The sequence below is a fragment of the Pteropus medius genome, unplaced genomic scaffold (assembly GCF_902729225.1).
Source record: "Pteropus medius unplaced genomic scaffold, Ma_sr-lr_union100, whole genome shotgun sequence".
In the NCBI taxonomy this organism is placed as follows: domain Eukaryota; kingdom Metazoa; phylum Chordata; class Mammalia; order Chiroptera; family Pteropodidae; genus Pteropus; species Pteropus medius.
The window spans coordinates 9,949,259-9,955,258 of NW_024344378.1; the positions used below are offsets into that span (position 1 = coordinate 9,949,259).

At 42.4% G+C, this 6,000-nt stretch overlaps 1 pseudogene; it reads left to right on the forward strand.

The window, feature by feature from the left end:
- The window catches only part of LOC120609743 (sulfotransferase 2A1-like), a 64,527-nt pseudogene extending 59,718 nt beyond the window's left edge, over positions 1–4,809 (forward strand).
- Positions 4,810–6,000: the final 1,191 nt, after the last annotated feature.

A 6,000-nucleotide genomic window follows, 5' to 3' on the forward strand; every position in this document is an offset into this window, starting at 1 on the left:
CTTGTAATTGACAAAGGTAAAAATATCCCTGAAACACAATATCTTGAAGAAAGAGAGTGTCAAGAATAGTGATCCGGTTCTTCCACAGCTCTGGAGGTGGGCTGGTTCTGGTACAGCACGTGGTTTAGTCTAGATTCAGCTCCTCTAGATTCAGCTGTTTTAGCACCGTCAGGATTCTTTGGGGGAAAAGGGCTGACCATGGGTATATGAACTAAAAAGGACTGTTACCCAGAACTAACAATCAGCTGGTACTCTCTATGACGCTACATGGTATTTATGGCTGACTATTCAATGCCCATGCCATACCTGTGCTGAAATCTTTTAACATCTTACTTACCTTGCAACTTATAGATTGACTGAATAAGCAGGAACCTGGCCTGGTAAGGTGCCACTGTTGATTGGACGAGAAGTACAGATCTACACAGGACTAGTTTTCAAAAGTGACATTATGCAAATGACAATGACTCCAGTTCTTTTTTCTGCCTGATTATTTAGAAATAAGACCGACACCTTACAGACCAAGTAAGTTCCTGGATTGAGGGGGGAAAAAAATGATGAAGAAGATATCGGACTTCCTGCGATGAGGGCAAATGGGAACTCAAGTAATTAATTAGAAAAATAAAAGAGATTTTATTTGTATCCCAAGTTGATAAAGCAGGTCAGAACGGAAAACAGGGCACAGCGAACAACGAAACTACATGCTTGGCTATGAAGGATGAATGGCAAGTGAGAAAGTCTATTATTGGAAGGTTCAAAAGAGATTTTCTGAGACCTGTACAGTCCAGGTTGTTGAACCAAATCTCTGAATGGACTTCAAGTAAAATCTCTTTTCTAGAGAAGTGAGGCCATTACTCAAAATCGACCAAGAGCAAAAGGATCACGTTACAGCAACAGAAACTGGTCAGCTGTTTCCATGCAGAACTGATTTCAGAAAAATACTCATTTTCTCAGCAACAGCTTGTTATCAGCTATAAGTTCTGCTTGGAAAAAGCCAAGTGATGCTCACAGTCCAACATTACATGAATGTAACATGGATGCAATAGCTATTCCTCCATGAGCAAAACTGACAAGCCAGCGAAAAGTGATGACAGGAAACATTTGCATCTCTTGAGAACTCGAGTTGACATGGCAGAGCTTAACTATGCACGCCACCTGCTTCAGCTGGTTTCTTGGTGGGATCTGCTGAGAATATGGCACTGTGGATTTTCTGCGTGAAAGTTGGAGCTGTGTGTGTACATAATGATAAACACCAAGTGCTCAAAAAACATTTACTGTTGATGTTATTGAATGCATAAAGAAGAATTTAAGTCAGCTATTGTCATCTTAAGGATGGTGGAACACAACTTTGGGAAGAGTGACAAAAGCTGAAAAGTCACAAGCTGAAAATCTGAAGCTTATAACCAGCACCTGGTGATTTATGCTCTATTTCTCTGCCATGTGTCCTTGTTTGAGTCACGGATGATCCGCGTCTCCCCATCTACATAATGAGCATAGCAGTCCTCCTTATCTCCAGGGAGACTGGAAGCCTTACTGAGTTAGCGTCTCCTACGTGAATGTAAAATAAAGATGCAAAAAAAGTTAACCAAATACCAAGTGAAGAAGGATTATTACTTACCTTTCCTACTTTTTTTTACTGAATAAGAAAGTTTGCTTTTTGTACATATTTTTATCACCCCTTTCATTCTTTTTCCTTTTCTCTTGCTCTCTTTTACTGGAATAAACACAAAAGTTTGTACTTTTTTTCCTGTTTGACAGGAACTCATACAGGCCCCTTCAGGGCAAAACCAGAGGAAAACAGATTTGTTCATTCAGTCAACAAATGTCTATCAATTGCTTTCTATAGATAAGGTACTATGTTAGCTACCATGGAAAACAGAAAGTTATACAGAGCATTATTTTTGCCTTTGAGGAGTCTAAAACTCTTTGGGGGGTGGGCATCTAAGGCATGAATACAAATAACAAAATCAAGCATTTTAATTAGTGTCAAAAAGATCAGTGAAACCAAGTTCATAGATTTTCAGAAACAGAAAAGCTCTTTCTGAAATTCGAGCTACCTTTTAACAGAATTCGATGTGGGAAGAGGAGTACAGGGCATTCCAGGAAAAGGTAATGGTGTGAGTAAAGGCTTGGAGGGGTGGTGCACTTGATTCTCACTGGTGACAACTAGTTGTCTGGTTTGCTTAAAACGCAGGTTGTCTGTAATTAGCTAGCAGCATAAGAGGTTGGAGTCATTTAGGGTTTGATGGAAGAGGGCATTAAGCATCAGGCAAAGGCTTAAACAGTTTGCAAAACTTTTTTTTTTTTTTTTGGCTTTTTAAAACAAATCATGAAACAGAAGTCGAGCTATCTGGCTTAAGTACTTCTTGCGTTATACTCGCATGCTTTGGCACCTTGAAGGGGTTCCATAGAATCCTTAGGGTTCTACAGAGTACTCTGTATTGTGCAGTAGGCAAAGGGCAGCCATTAAATGTTTCTAAGCATGGAGGTGACAAAATTAGAATAAATATTCTGAACATACATCTGGCAACACTGTTGAATTAACTGCCAGGGGACAAACTAGAGACAGAAAAGCAAAACAAAAATGTGCTAGCAGAATGTTTGGCATACAGTGAGCGCTCAATAAATATTTACTGAATGAAGGAAATATAGAAAGATATTGTTAAGGAATAACTGAGAGCTTTTGCTGATTAATTATGGGGGACAAGAAAGAGGTTGCGGTGAAAAAAAATTCAAGATTTCAAGTCTGGGCTCCCGGGAGAAGTGTGGTAGCACTAATAGGAAACAGGAAAAGCTCAAGCAGAACTGATTTGGTGGGAAAGACTGTTTTTAAAGATATTGAGCAGGTTAAATGCATTAGGGGGAGACTCAATTGGAAATGGGAGACTGGGACTTAAGAGAAGAACCAGAGTGACTGACACAGATGGAATAATGTAATAAAGACACATGTGCAGACAAGGTGGCGTAGAGAAATCAAACAGGTGAGGACAATTCTGGGAAATGATGACATTGATAGGATGGGAAGAGGAAGGGATGCTAGAGAAATAAGGGCATGGTCAGAGAGTAAAACGAAAACCATGATCATCTCATGCCGTAAAAACCAAGGGAGAGACACGTTAAGAGGGACCGTCCAACGCCGTCCAATGCTCCAAGAGCATGAGAAGGAGCAGAACCGGGGAAAGCTCCCTGTCCTCGAGACTCATCTATCACCCTCACAGAGAAGTTTCAAGCAGTGAGGAAGGAGGCCCGATTACCCTGGATTCAGGAATAAAAGCACGAGGAAGAATGGAAATAATGACAAAGCCCGGGCTTTCAAGAATTCCAGCCATGAATGGATCGAGGGAATCGGACAGTAACTAGGTTACAAGAAACATTTTTTCTTTGCTTTTTAACACCTGGAGAACCTTAAGCATGTTTCTAGGCAAATAGGCAAAGGGAAAAGAGTCGATGGAGGGGAAACTGAGGGCTTAAAAATAATTACACTCACGTTAAATCTTCTGAGCGATTAAAGCCATATTTATCTAAGCTGGAGATGTAGGTAGTGAAAAGAGAATGGCTAAAATATGAACATAAGTCTTATAATTGGACAATTATTGCATATAAGGCTGCAGCTTAAAAAATCCCATGAAATATGCTCCACCTGAGGAAACGCTCAGGCAGACCCAATTACTCATCTGGCAGGATTAGACTAAGTAAGCAGCAGCAGTTCTTGCAGTGGAAACGGGAAACACAGATGCTCACCACCTTGAAACGCTGTTAGGAGCCACGATAGCCTTACGCTATTTGCACAAGTGCTTGAATGTAGCGAGCTGCACTGCTTCAAGGAAACTGCGCTAACGTTCTCAGACTCTGCGCAAAGCAGTTAAAACTCAGTCCTGGCCAAGAGGAGCTGGAGCAGATGTGAAAACCAAATGTAATGTGGTGCCCCATGGGTTCCTGGAACAGAAAAAGGATGTTAGGTAAAAACTAAGGTGAGTAAAGGATGGATTTTCGATAACGACGTATTGAGAGGTACGCATGGCACCTGACGTGTACGTGGCGTCCACCCGGTGGCCGCAGCACTGCAAATCCCCCACAGGAGAATGGCCCTTGGAGTGCCACCAGTTCTGGAAAGCCATCGGAACCATGTGACTAAAGGAGATCGTCAATCTGCTCCACACCAAGGGAGACTCCACCCAGATCCAGACTGTTCTCAACTGGAAACATTCACCATGTTAAGACATGCAGTTAGTGCTCGAACTTATAAAGAGTCAGAGGGAGCCATGCTTCTGCACCCCTCGCTTCCTCATTCAGCTCTGCCCCAAGTCATTCTTCAAGTCCAAGGCCAAGGGTATTTACAGCATGAGAAATCCCAGAGATGTTGTTATTTCCAGTTATCATTTCTGGAATTCAATAAAGATCGCTGACAATCTATATTCACTTGAAGAATATTTTGAATGGCCCCTTTAAGGAAATGTGCCAAATGGCTCACGGTTTGACCATGTTCATGGCTGGCTGCACATGAAAGGAAAAGAAAATTTCCTATTAATATCATGTGAGGATCAGCCAATTCTTGGGCATGAAGCTAAGCCCAGAAGAACTGAACTCAGTCCTCAAGAATGTATCTTTCCAGGCCATGAAAGATAATAAAACGAGCAATAATTCTCTAGCACCCGATATCTACATGAATCACAGTAAAGGATGTTTTATGAGAAAAGGAATCACTGGGGACTGAAAAAAATCATTTCACAGGCGCCCAGAGTGAAGCCTTTGATAAAGTTTTACCAAGGGAAGATGGCCAGGCTTCTTCAAGGACTCTTTCCATGGGAATAATGGCCTCATGTGCCTGAATCTGATCTAAATGCCAAATTTCCTGATGTTCTTTTGTACGGGCAAGCTCATACAAAGCAAATACTCATCCTACAATTCCATTATACACTTAATTGAAAACAACCATGTTCCTTATGAACTTTAAACCGTGCCAGCTTTAAAAAGTTATACAATATTTCACACATATAGAATAATAAAGAAAACAATATTTTAATACTCATGTGAATTCTAAATAGGTTAATAAATAAAAGTTAATACTTTTCCACATTTGTGGTATACGTTAAAGTACACCAGGAAACTCTGTGTGTGACTTTGAATTTCGTGTGTACAGTCTATAGTGGATGCTTTTGGTGCCTATTCTCCAACTGCTGTGAGTGAGGCTGCTGGTTACTAGCAGGTGCCATCTTTCCTGCAAAAATGCTCTGAGCAAAACCAGAGACCCCTTTTCCAAAAGATCAGGCCTACTGCAAGGCAACCAGCTCCCATGGAAGCCCTAAAGACCAATGCCATGGCCTACAAAGGGACCAATATGCTATATTTCCAAGCTCTCTGGGGAACCAGAATGAAACGTGTTTCTTGTCCCAACCACAACCAGATTCTTTCCTCTTTCCATGCCATACTGTCATCACTCCTACTCTCTAGAGCACACTCGTTCGATAGATCATTTACACAGAAACGCCCATTTCAGGCTGTCTCTGGGAGCTTCAAACAATTCTGAAGCTGCTCCGCCAGGAGGGAGGGAGGGCAGGGAAGCCTGCGCCTTTGTCTCAGCATCTCAGTGCACGACCCTAGGGATAAGAAGTAGACCACACTCGGCACATGACGTAGCTCAGTGGGACCAAGAGAAGGCACAATCCTAAAGCTTGACTTGCAGAAGGGAGCAAGAGTAATGGAGTGGGTGCCTCCAAAGAAAAGGTTTGAGAGACTCCCAGAATCACCAGCGGGCGGTGACAACCTTCCCATCCTGAAGTCCATCCACGAAGAATGGAAGAGGTGGCTGCTTCTCCAGATGTGCAGACCGGAACAGCCTCCTGTGGAGGAGGGAGTGCTCCATGGCCTCACTGCGGACCCTCGAGCTAGATCCAGGCAGGAAACAGGTTGTTTTCCATGGACCTCCTTGGAAGCTGTTCTGATCTTAGTCACTCTGTGTTCTGACACAAACCAGCAACTCTCTTCGGTGTCCTGGTACGCGCT